The sequence below is a fragment of the Saimiri boliviensis genome, chromosome 12 (genome assembly GCF_048565385.1).
Source record: "Saimiri boliviensis isolate mSaiBol1 chromosome 12, mSaiBol1.pri, whole genome shotgun sequence".
NCBI lineage: Eukaryota > Metazoa > Chordata > Mammalia > Primates > Cebidae > Saimiri > Saimiri boliviensis.
The window spans coordinates 78733017-78746233 of record NC_133460.1 but is presented as its reverse complement, the minus strand read 5'-3'; positions in this window follow the sequence as shown (position 1 = coordinate 78746233).

Here is a 13217-nt window from a genome sequence, read left to right as displayed (position 1 = left end):
CTGGAGCAGGTGCTGGCTTTTTTTCCTTCTTTTTTAATCACTCATAGCTCTCAGGGGTTTAACTGGCCAGAAGGAGGCTGACACTCAATGGAGTTATGCTCAAATGGGCTGCTGTTCAGGCAGCACAATGCTGCAACAAGCTCAGTGCTCTGATACAACTTTCAAAGCCCTTCTGAAATAGTTGGCTCAGTGGACTCCCACTCATATTATAATTAGAATCACACCTGCTACGTCCAGCATGTGTTAGGTTTCTGAAAATACTAAAGAAGGACGATAACAAAAATATTCATACTGATGTCCTTAAAGGGATTGTAGTTCTAGGACTTTTCGGGTGTGGGTGAGAGGGGAAGGGGGTAGGAATAGTCATTCGCCTTTGCTTCTAAAGTATTCTAGTTAATGCTAGTCTGTAGGAACACACTTTGAGGGAAATTGTGGTAAACGTTTTTTTCCCACCTACTTATTTTATTTTTACTTTTATTAGAATCTTTGTTTTTATTTATTTTGTGTATATATATATATATATATATATATATATATATGTATAGACTTCGAATTCTGGGGTACATGTGCAGCTCATGCAGGATTGTTACATAGGTATACACATGCCAGAGTGGTTTGCTGCATCCATCCCCCCTGTCATCTACATTAGGTATTTCTCCTAATGTTATTCCTCCCCAATTCCCCCACCCCCTGCTATCCCTCCCCTAGTCCCCCTGCTCCCTCAACAGGCCCCAGTGTGTGATGTTCCCCTCCCTATGTCCAGGTGTTCTCATTGTTCAACACCCACTTATGAGTGAGAACATGTCCACCTACTTATTTTATAGTTTTCAAGAGAGAAAGAGAGAGAAAGAAAGAAAGAGAGAGAGAGAGAGAGAAAGGAAGGAAGGAAGGAAATTTATTTCTTACAATTCAGGAGGCTGCAAAGTCCAAGGCCAAAGGACCCACATCTGGTCAGAGCCTTCTTACTGCATCGTAGCATGGCAGAGGGCATCACATTGCAAGAGGACAAGAGCATGCCAGCTCAACCCTGCCCTGATGACCTTACCTCCCAAAGGCCCTCACCACCTCCAAATATACTAACATATGGAATTTGGGGGACACATTCAAGCCACAACAGAGAGTAAAGCCAACAAAAGGAAAAGAGAGCTGAGAGAGAAAGAGGAGTCCAGATCCTGATCACATCAAGCGAACACCTGGATCCAGCTATGCCAACTGCTATACCCTTTGATTTTACAGTGTAATGTGCTGACTTCCTATTACACTTAGGCAGTTTGAACTGAATGTCTTATCACGTGCAAGTAAGAGTCCCGATTAGACTTTGTCATTTCATTTAAGCATTTAATGAACACATATTGAGCATCTACTATATTCCAGGGCAATACTAGGAAGTGCTGAGGATACATATTTGAATGAGATAATTTTTCTTTATAAATCAAAGATTTGAAAACCTCACATTTTATTAGCACCTGACCCATTTGTGCTTTCTCTCTCTGCCTCTCCCACACTCTTGTCTCGCTCACACATACCACGCTCTTATTTTTTTTTCTCTGAAACATTTGAGAGTAAGTTGAAAAGATTGACTAGAATTAGGACAGTCTCATTATCAAATTCAGAAAATTTAACATTGATCTAATATTATCTATTATACAGCCTTTATTCAAATTTAACTACTATACTGATATTGAATATAGCAATGTTTAGGCCAGATGCAGTGGCTCATGCCTGTAATCTAACACTTTGGGAGGCTGAGGCAGGCTGATAGATCCCTTGAGCACAGGAGTATGAGACTAGCCTGGGTCACATGGTAAAACCCCATCTCTAATAAAAATACACACACACACAAACTAGCAGGTTGTGGTGGTATGCACCTGTAGTCTCAGCCACCTGGGAGGCAGAGGTGGGAGGATCACTTGAGCCCCGAGATTAAGGCTGCAGGGAGCTGTGATTGTACCACTGTACTCTGCAAGCTTGGGTGACACAACTGGGGAACAAAAAAAGAAAATAGCAATTTTTATTTCTTTAATCTACAATTTAATCCAGGATCGCACATTATATTTCATTATTATGTTTCTTTAGTGTCCTTTAATGTGCAATGATTTATCAGCCCTCATTTTGAAAGAGTGCTTGCCTATTGTTTTACAGAATGTTGATTAGCAGAATGTAGAAACAGATCTGGGCACCTGAGGTTAGTCTGAGTGCCTTCTTGTGATTTGATAGTATGCATTCTTAGCAGGAATGCAATGTAAATGTTGTGTGTCTCCTTTAGTGCATCATAGCAGGAATAATCTGCTGTCAGTTCATCCCATCATGGGTGATGTTAACTTTAATCACTTGGCTGAAGTAGTATCTATTGGACTTAGATAAATGTACCATTTTCCCCTTTGCAATTAATAAGTAATATGAGAAGATGCTTTGAGTCTGTATAAGTATCTTGTTCCTCAATAAATTATCACTCAATAATTTTAGGATCCACTGATGGTTTTTGCCTAAATCAATTAATAACACAGCAGTTGAAAAATAGTAATATTGAAAACTGTATTGTTCCTTCTACATTTTTTCAGTTGGCTTTCTACTGTAAATAAAAACTTTCTCTTTTCCTATTCTTTTTTAATGTTTGTTTTCAGTATAAGTGTGGACTCATGGAATCTTTTCTTTTCACTTTTGAAATAAATTCAACGTAAAAGGTGTGAAAATAGAACAAAGAGCTTCCCCATCCTCTGAACCATTTGATGAAGAGTTGCTGACATAATGTCTAATATCCCTGAATAATTTAGAATATTCCTACAAACAAGGACATTCTCCTACATAACCACGATACAACCACTTATATCAGGAAGTTAATATTGATATTAATATCATCTAATCCCCATTCATTTCTCCAATTATTCCATTAATATCCTTTATTGCAAATGGATCCAATCCAGGAATACATGTTGCATTTTGTTGCCATATTTATCTTTCTTTGGCTTTTATGACCTTGACTCTCTTAAAGGTCAGTTATTTTGCAGGATGTCCCTCAGTTTGCCTTTGCCTTATGCTTCCTTGTGATTAGGTTCATGACTTGCATTTTGGTAGGGTATCAAGGAAGTGAGGCTATGTGTCCTCAGTGTATCCTATGACATGGTGTGCGATTTCAGTTTGTCCAACATGCTGATGTTAACCTTCATTATTTGATTAAAGTGCTCTCTGCCTCGTGTTACTGCTTATAGTTACTCACTTTCTCTTTATACTCAGTATTTTGTGGAGAGTTATTTTTTGAGACCATGTAAGTATCCTATTTCTCATCATTCACCCACTAATTTTATCATTTGATATTTTTAGTTAAATTTCTTATTACTATGATGATTGCCATAGTGATTTTTCCAATCGTATCATTGTGTTTACTTTTATCAATTGACTTTTTTTTTTTTTTTTGAGATGGAGTCTTACTCTGTCACCCATGCTGGAGTGCAGTGGCGTGATCTTGGCTCACTGCAACCTCTGCCACTGGGGTCAAGCAATTCTTGTGCCTCAGCCTCTCGAGCAGCTGGGATTACAGGCATGCACCACCATGCTGGCTAATTTTTGTATTTTTAGTAGAGATAGGGTTTCACCATGCTGGCCAGGCTGGTCTCGAACTGACCTCAGGCAATCTACCTGCCTCGGCCTCCCAGCGTACTGGGATAATAGGGATGAGCCACTGCACCCGGCCTCAACTGGCTTTCCAATGTAAAGTTTTCCTATCTATCATCTATCTACCTATTTACTTATTAATTTGTTTGAATCAGTATGGGCTCATGAATTCCCATTTTATTTAATATATTATAACATGTTACCAAGTATATTTATTTTAATTTTTTGAGGCAGGGCCTCACTCTGTCACCCAGGCTGGAGTGCAGCAGCATGATCATAGCTCACTGCAGCCTCAACCTCCACAGGCTAAGGTGAACCTCCCACCTCAGCCTCCCAAGTAGCTGAGACTACGAGCATGCAGCACCACACCCTGCTAATTTTTTGTGTTTTTTTGGAGAGCCAAGGATTCACCATATTGCCCAGGCTGGATGATATTTATTTTGATGCTCGAATTGTTCCTTATTTGTACAGTGGGAATCCCTTCAGAGATCTTTTGACAGTTCCCCTCATTTTGGGGGCACTCTTTTGCACAAGATACTCATTCTGTCTTCCCTGGCCCAGTGCTGGAATCAGCTATTTTTTTTTTTTTTTCTAAGAAGCACAGATTCCTATTAATGGGAAGTGGATCTGAGAACTAAGTGTGGATGTTGCTACTGGGTTATGGCTGCTTTTAAACACTTCTGGCTAATAAAGACAGGAAATCTATACCCACATATTTAAAATCATGACTTTATAGTGATTCCAGCACAGGATTCTTCATCTCTAGCCCCCACTTCATATTTGCATATGAAATGCACTAGCAAAGTCTCTGGTTCAGCAAAGCTCTGGTTTCCAAATATTTCAGTATAAATTTAGTCATTGACTCTATCCTACAGTATCCAGAAAATACTTCCGGAATTCCTATCATTGAACTGCCAATAACAAAACAACTAAGCAAAGTTCAGGACGTATTTGCAGTTCTTTCTGTCATTAGGCTGTTTGTTCATATGTGCACAGTCCTTTTTCCCCCGTGTGTTTATGTCATTCATTTGATATACAGCTCAATTCATGTTGTTTGTGTTCAATTTTAGTTTTTCTGCCAACTTAGTTAATTTTTTTGAATTTATAAAAACACTAACATGTTTCCAAAAGTCAAAACTATACAAAAAGGTTTAGTCAGAGAAGTGACACTACCTCTCCTCCCCTTCCACCCTTTGCACACTCTCCCTCTGTAGGGGACATTATCATTAATTTTTTTTTTCTTTTTTAAGACACAGTCTTGTTCTGTAGTCCAGACTGAAGTGCAATAGCATGATCTCGGCTCGCTGCAACCTCCACCTCCTAACTGTAACCTCTGCCTCCCAGGTTCAAGCAATCCTCTTGCCTCAGCCTCCAAAATAGCTGGGATTACAGGCATCCACCACCATGTGCAGCTAATTTTTGTATTTTTAGTAGAGATAGGGTTTTGTCATGTTGGCCAGGCTGGTCTCAAGCTCCTGACTTCAAATGATCCATCTGCCTCGGATTACAGGCATGAACCACTGTGCCCAGCCTTATCATTAATTTCTGATTTATCCTTTCTGTGATTCTTTTTTCGAGATTAGCTGATATGTGCACATTTTAATATGCTCCCCTTTTCAAACATAAATTATAAAATATACTCTTTTACACCTTGCCTTTTTTGGTTAACTTTATATGGCAGAAACCACATCTTTCAGAATTAAAGAGCTTGTTCTAATTTTCTTAAATAACAGCTTTATTAAGATAATAATTCACATGCCATAAAATTGATCCATTTAAAGTATTCAGTGGTTTTTAGTGTATTCACAGAGTTGTGTGACCATCACTACAATCAATTTTATAACATTTTCCTCACCCCCAAAAGAAATCTGTGCCCATTAGCAGTTACTCACCATATCCCCCCAATTCCGGCAGCCCTGGGGAGCCAACAACCTACTTTGTGTCTGTAGATGTGCCTATTCTGGACACTACATATATGTGGAATCAAATATGGCATCTTTTGCCCTGTCTTCTTTCATTTAGCATAATTTCAAGGACCATCCATGTTGTAACATGTATCAGTACTTCATTTTTTTAAATTGCTGCATAATATGCCATTGTATAGATACAACACATTTTATTGCTTCATCCAACAGTTGCTGAGCGCTCAAATTGTTTCCACTTTTTGTCTCTTATGAGTGATGCTACTATGAACATGCATGTATAAGTTTTTGTGTGGATGTGCACTTTTAATTATCTTGGGTATTTATCTGTGTTGTAGGACTTTCTCCTTAGTTCAGCTAAAAGCTGGGTTCTTGTCATGCTACCATCAAAGATTAGGCTCACAGACACTTTGAAGGATGAGAAAGGGAGTGTTTATTGGATGAAAAGGAACAAATGGGAGGAAACAGAGACTCTCAGCAAAGCAAAGATCCTGCTAGTTGGATTTCTGACTCACAGACTGAATCCCAGATACCTCCCTGGAACAAGAGAGGCCAGGCTCCTCCTGCCTGCAAACATGCAAACTTCCTGAGGCTCCACCCCCAGTACAGACTCCTCCCAGTGCACAGGATAGTTGGAGGTTCTCCAGTGACCCCTTCATACTTGGCTGTCTCATTTGGATTGGGATTGCTGGATCATGTGGTAACTCTATGATTAATCTTTTAAGGAACCGGAAAGGCTGTTTTCCACAGCTGTGGCAACAGTTTATTGTCCCACTAGCAATGTACGAGGGTGCTGAATTCTCCTCATCCCCATCAACACTTGCTATTATCCGACATTTTGATTATAGCCATCTTAGTGGATGTAAAGTGATACCTCATGGTAGATTTCATTTTCATTTCGCTGATGCCTGATAATTCCTTTTGCTCTTTTACTGCAGCACAGTACTTCTTTGTGTGGATGTACCAAAATGAATAAGGCAATTCTTGCAGTCTTTTGCCCTCTGGAAAGGCTCACTGACCAGTGCAAGAGGCAGATTCTTAAACTAGTCATTAGAACACATCACTGGAAAAATTATTGAGGTAAGAACAGGACACTCTAGAAGGAGAAAAGAAGAAAAAATGCATCCTAATTGGGAGGTGAAAGGTTTTAAAGAGGTGAGTCTGAAAGGATAACTTGGAGGCCAGGAGAAGAGCCTTTGCCAGGCAGAGATGCTTCAAAGAGCTTGTGTGCTTAGAGACTCAGCTCTCCTCCCCTTTATTCACTGTGCTTAGGACATCACATGTGGGCTACTTATGACAGTGAACCTTTACAACAGTACATGTGGACTACTTATGAAAGTGAATCTTTTTTTTTTTTCCTATACAGCTAATTTTCATTCTTCCTAGCAATACAGGCAGTCAGGGAGAAGGACTGGTAGGGATGTTAAATTTTCTGTGGTCACATTGGTCTGTCAATAAATGAACAGTATAATAAAACAACAACACACTGAGTGCCATAATATGTATAAATTATAATTAAATACTTTGCAATCCATGCCAAGTCCTTCCCTTTGTGAGTATAAATACATAATGATAATCTAGATTTATTTTGCTGGCATCTGACCATAATGAAATCAACCTGGATCGTTCTCATTTCCTTAATCCACTTCTAAATTCCTGCTAGGTAAGTTACAAGTTGGCTGGCATGTCTATGAGGAGAGTAGAGTCTTGGTTTGTTCTAGGTTTGCATGTGGTCTGGCTGGGGGAACCCTGTACCCCAGTAGGTGGACTATTCCTATCTTTCTTCTCAAGGGTCTGTCTGGGTGCCAGGTCTGGATCATTCACAGCCGAGTTCATTCTATCGCCATTCCAGGTGCCTGGTTATGACAGGAAGAATCAGGTTCCTGGTCTGATTTTCGAGCCTTGCTCCTTGGACAAGCTGTGGGCATTGTCTGGTTTATTAATGGCCCTCTGCTTGCTCTGCCCAGGCACTCTGGGGATGGTTGTAGTAAGATGTATACTGAAAAGTTCTTCTGGCTCTTCTGGCTTCTTTGATCATCATCTGCTCATTTATTCCAAATTTCATTTTCAAATTCTGCGAGGATGATATCTGCTAATGCCTAGTGCTGACACTGGCCTCAACCAGGACAATCCTCTTGTTCCCTTAGGTTCAACATATCCTGACTTAGTTCCCTATAATGCTTTGATCAGAGTGTTCCACTCAAATTCACCTACAATAAAGGTAATCCCCCAAAGTCCAGAAACCAGTAATTAAGAAGGAACAAGAAAACTGGGACTAGACGTGTTTGGGACAGGAGACTTAACATTTCATTTGCCTGGACTATGCAGTTTTTGTTGTTGTTGTTAAACAAAGCATACATATTAGTTACTTGAAAAAGAAAAAATGAATTCACTCTGCATTTTTAGCCTGGAATCAAAGTCCTTTCTTCAGATTAGGTTAGCATCAAAGCCCCTCTGGTGGCTTTCTTCAGAGGCAGCAGCAGGACTCTTTTCTGACTGTCATCACTGGCCTTTTCTCATACTTAACTCTTAGAGCTTCTTTTCTTTCTCCATGCAGATGTCAGAAAGGAAAAAAAAAAGTATAATAGAGGGCATCTGGAGGTGTGAGTCACTGGGAGTGAGATCATGCAGTCAAGTGGCTGAGAACACAGAACATAGGGGTTAGGCTGATGTGACAAGGGGGTCCTGACAAGCTACTTGTGGCTCAGCAAGACCTCAGAAAAGAGCATCCTTCCCCTTGGCCCTGAGTGGCCATTGCTTCTCCTTTCTTTAAAACAGTAATAATCTCTAACACTTATTTGACATCCGGCATTGTGCTAAGCTTTTTAACTCCACGATCTCATTTAATTCTTGCAATCCTCCTTTAAAATGGAGAGTAATAAACCCATTTCACAGATGAGGAGACTGAAGCTCAAAAAGGTGATATTCTCTGCCCAAGGGTCAACTAGCTAGAGATAGACAGAGCTAGAATTCAAAGCCAGGATGGTCTGACTCCAGAATTGAAACCATTAACCACCATGCTAGGCTGTTTTTTTCCGGTATAATGCACTTTTTAGATGTATACTGAAACATTATGAGGTGTTCAATAAATCCAATTTGAAAATATTCATTGGCCGGGTGCACTGGTTCACGCCTATAATCCTAGTACTTTGGGAGGCTGAGGCAGGCAGATCATTTGAGGTCAGAAGTTCAAGACCAGCCTGACCAACATGGCGAAACCCCATATCTACTAAAAATACAAAAATTAGCTGCGAGTGGTGGTGCATGCCTGTAATCCCAGCTACTCAGGAGACTGAGGCAGGAGAAATGCTTAAACCTGGGAGGCAGAGTTTGCTGTGAGCCAAGATAGCACCACTGCTTGGACAGAGGAAGAGCCTGGATGACGAAGGGAGGCTCTGTCTCAAAAAAAAGAAAAAGAAAATATTCATTAGCTGGGGGTCATGGTGGGGTGCACCTGTAGTCCAAGCTATTCAGGAGGCTGAGGCAGGAGGATGGTTTGACCCAGGAGTTTGAGGCTGCAGGGAGCTGTGACTTTGCCTTTGCACTCCAGTCTGCAAAATAGAGTAAGACTCCGTCTCAAAAAAAAAAAAAAAGAAAAAAATTCAGATACTTGGTGCTATCATAGTCAAGCATTTACTTAAAGTTTCAAAACCATCACTTTTCATTTGTTTTACAGGTTAAGTAAAATATGTTATATTTAAAATTTCACTCCTGGAACTTTATCTGCATTGTAAGGTTGGTACAATTATGTTTCTGCATTGCCATAGTAAGCTCAGTTAACTCAATTAGAAGCTACTTAGATTTCCTGATTTTAATAGGATTTGTTAAGCAATTATACATCTATATCTATGCCTGTCTAGCTATCCGTCTATCAATACACCATTTGGCTTCTAGTTCTTAGCTTGCTTATTTTACTTCTACTGAAATATAATAACATTTATAAAATTAAAAGCTAGGCCAGATATGGTTACTCACATCTGTAATCCCAACACTTGGGAGGCTGAGATGGGAGAATCATTTGAGGTCAGAAGCTCAAGACCAGCTTAAGCAAAATAGACCTGTCTCTGCAAAAAAATTAAAAATTAGCCAGGTGTGGTGGTATGTGTCTGTAGTCCTAGCTACTCAGGAGCCTGAGGCAGGTGGATTGCTTGAGCTTAGAAGTTTGAGGTTACAGTGAGCTCTGATCATACCACTGTACTCCAGCCTGAGAGACAGAGATCTTATCTCTAAAAAAAAAAAAAAAAAGGTAAACCATAAGCACTCAAACTTTGTAAAAACTCTGTCGTAAGTATAAGGGGTTAGACAGGCAGGACACCAAAATTATAAGAGCTAAAACTATATATAACTATATATAATAGTTATATATGTTATAAAATTTATTTATTATATATAACTATTATTATATGTAACATATATCTAATACAATATAATCATGGTAAGGCAGCATGTATGTTCTCTTGCTATTGCACTGTTTGTCATTATGATGTGATGGGCAACTGCACACACAGCAGATGGACCTGCACATTACCCAACATTTCCTGGAGGGCAGCCCCGGGGCTGTGAGAGCATGCTTATTTGAACAATTTCTTGTTAGTCGTCCTGTAAAGTTCCTGAATTTTTTTTGAATAGTGCAAAACTACAGCCTTCATAATCAGTTTACAGGAAGTTCAAATAATTGCTCTAAGACGGCATAAGTTTCATTCCACATTGTTTACCAAAATGATTTAATCTGGCCGTTTAATGAATATACTGGTGGTCTGTAACATATGTACATGTTTTTACTACTGTTTTCAAATGAGTGTGGTACGTCTTTATCTTCTGACATGAAAAATTGTTGTGATATACTGTCTAATAGGACAGAAGTTTCAGGATAGGATGTACAATATGATTCCATTTTTGTAAAAATTAATCAATCAATTAAACAAACAAATCTATCTATATGTATCTATCTAAAAAAGAATCCAGCTGGGCATAGTGGTATGCATGCTTAGTCCCAGGTACTTAGGATGCTAAGGCAGGAGGGTCGCTTGAGCCCAGGAGTTCAAAGCTGCAGTAAGATCACACCACTGCACTCCAGCCTGGGCCACAGAGGGAGACCTAGTCTAAGAAAAAATAAAATAAAACAAAAAGGAGAAAAATAAAAGAAGAATCTACTAGACTACTTAAAGTCCAGGGGAGTTAAGCCTTCCAATTATATTTTACATTTCTGTGTTGCTAATTTTTTAACTATATGGGAGTTTATTAATGATGCAATCCCTGATTTAAGGTACAAGAAATGCATCAGAACTCCAGATGTCGAAGTCCTATACAGATTCTTGCTTTGAAAATATGATCTGAGAGCAATGTGATTGCAGTCCTTGGAATATATAGTCTTCTCGACTGTTGCTGTGACTTTACCTATTCATTTTAAATCTGTACTTATTTAATGCATACAGCTTGATGAGTTCACAGATAAGTATACATCCATGAAACTATTTCCAGTCTATGCCATAAACATATTAATTAACTCCAAATGTTTCCTCCCATCCTCATTATTATTTGTGATAAGAACTATTAACATTGTCTACCATCTTAGCAAATTTTTAACTATACAATGCAATATTATTAACTACAGGCACTATGTTGTACAGATGTCTAGGACCTATTCATATTGCATAACTGAAATTTTTGTGCTCTTTGACCAATAGCTCTCCATCTTCCTTTGCCATATGCCCTGCAACCACCATTCTACTCTCTGATTGATTCTACGAGTTTGGCTATATCTGATACCTCATATAAGTGGTATCATGTATTATTTGTCCTTCTGTGTTAGGCTTATTTTACTTAGCATAATATGTCCAGGTTTATTCATGTTGTTGCAAATGGCAAGATTCTTTCTTTCTCTTTTAAGACTAAATAATATTCCATTGTATGTGTATATACCACATTTTCTTTATCAATTTGTGCTTTGGAAATTTAGGTTGGTTGCTTTCATGTCTTGGCTATTGTGAATAATGCTGCAGTGAACACAGGAGTGAAGATGTCTCTTTGGGATACTGATTTTGATTTCTTTAGATATATGCCCAGAAGTGGGATTTTTGGATCATATTCTATTTTTAATTTTTCAAGAATTTTCCAAACTGTTTTCCACCATTGCTACACCAATTTACAATTCCACCAACAGTGTAGAAGGATTCTCTCTTCTTTACTTTCCCACTTGTTGAATTTTCAAAGTATCACCTTTGAAAGAGAAAAACTGTATTTTTAAAAATAAAAGTATTTCTCCAGGCTGGTGGCTCATGCCTGTAATCCCAGCACTTTGGGAAGCTGAGGCAGGTGGATCGCTTGAGCCCAGGAGTTCAAGACCAGCCTGGCCAACATGGTGAGACCCTGTCTCTACAAAAAAAAAAAATACAAAAATTAGCTGTGCTGGTGGCGTGCGCCTGTAGTCCCAGCTACTCAGGAAGCTGACATGGGAGGATCACCTGAGCTTAGGAAGTCAACACTGCAGTGAGCTGAGATCGCGACCCTGCACTCCAGCCTGGGGGACACAGTGAGAACCTTTCCAAAAGAAAGAAAGAAAAATCAAGAAACGCAAGCCGTTTGGTTTCCACAGCAAGTCTTGACCATAGATCCACACCACAAGGGGGTGCTGTGTGATTCTGAATGAGTCACACATCACAGGCACCTCAGATTTCCCCTCTGTAAAACAAAGATAACACCCGCCTCACCGGGAGATGGCAGAGATGAAAAGATGTAGTTGTGAAAGCGAGTAGGTCTGAGTGGGTTCTGGGAAACTGCCTTTAATTTTCCTAAATTTTCATGGGATTCTGTTTCTAATATAGAAATATTGGATTATATTTTTAAAATAGAACTAAGAATTCATTGCTTTGCTTCCTCCTCTGACCTAAGTCTCTTCTCACATTCCTATTCAGAGTGCTGGGGTGGAAGGAAGCTTGATGCCAGCTTTCCTGTTCACCCTCTCCTCAAAGAATCTGGCAAAAGTTATGCACCTTAATCCCAGAACACTGCATGGAAAGCTGAGATTCCGAGGCTCAGGTGAAGGAAGCTTCATTTATTTAATTCAGTCACCTTATTTTACCCAGGAGAACGAAATTCAGAAATTAAGGCCACTGAGTCTGGCTGTTAATGGCTCACAGATTCCCCAACCCACCTCCCAATCCCAAGAATTACTCTGGCTTATGGGAACCACCTGCAATGCAGTGGTGTGATTTATGTACTCCTGAAAGTACATCCTCTGCCAGGCGCAGTGGTTCAAGCCTGTAATCCCAGCACTTTGGCAGGTCGATGAGGGTGGATCACCTGAACTCCGAAATTTGAGACCAACCTGGGCAACAGGCTGAAACCCCATCTCTATAGAAAACTTAAAAAGTAGCCAGGTGTGGTAGCAGCTACTAGAGAGGTTAAGGTGGGAGGATTGCTTGAGCCCTGAAGGCGGAGGTTGCAGTGAGCCAAGATTGTGCTACTGCACTCCAGGCTGGGTGACAAAGTGAGACTCCATCTCAACACATACATACATAAATAAAGTACAACCTTGCTTGCCTTTTTCCTCCTCCCTAGTCTGTTTTCCTCACGAGCTTTTCCTGAAGAGCCTCTGCCCAGTAAATCACACACACCTCAACCTCTGTCTGAGGCTCTCCTAGGGAATCTGACCTCATACAAGTAGCAAGTGTCACTGGCATC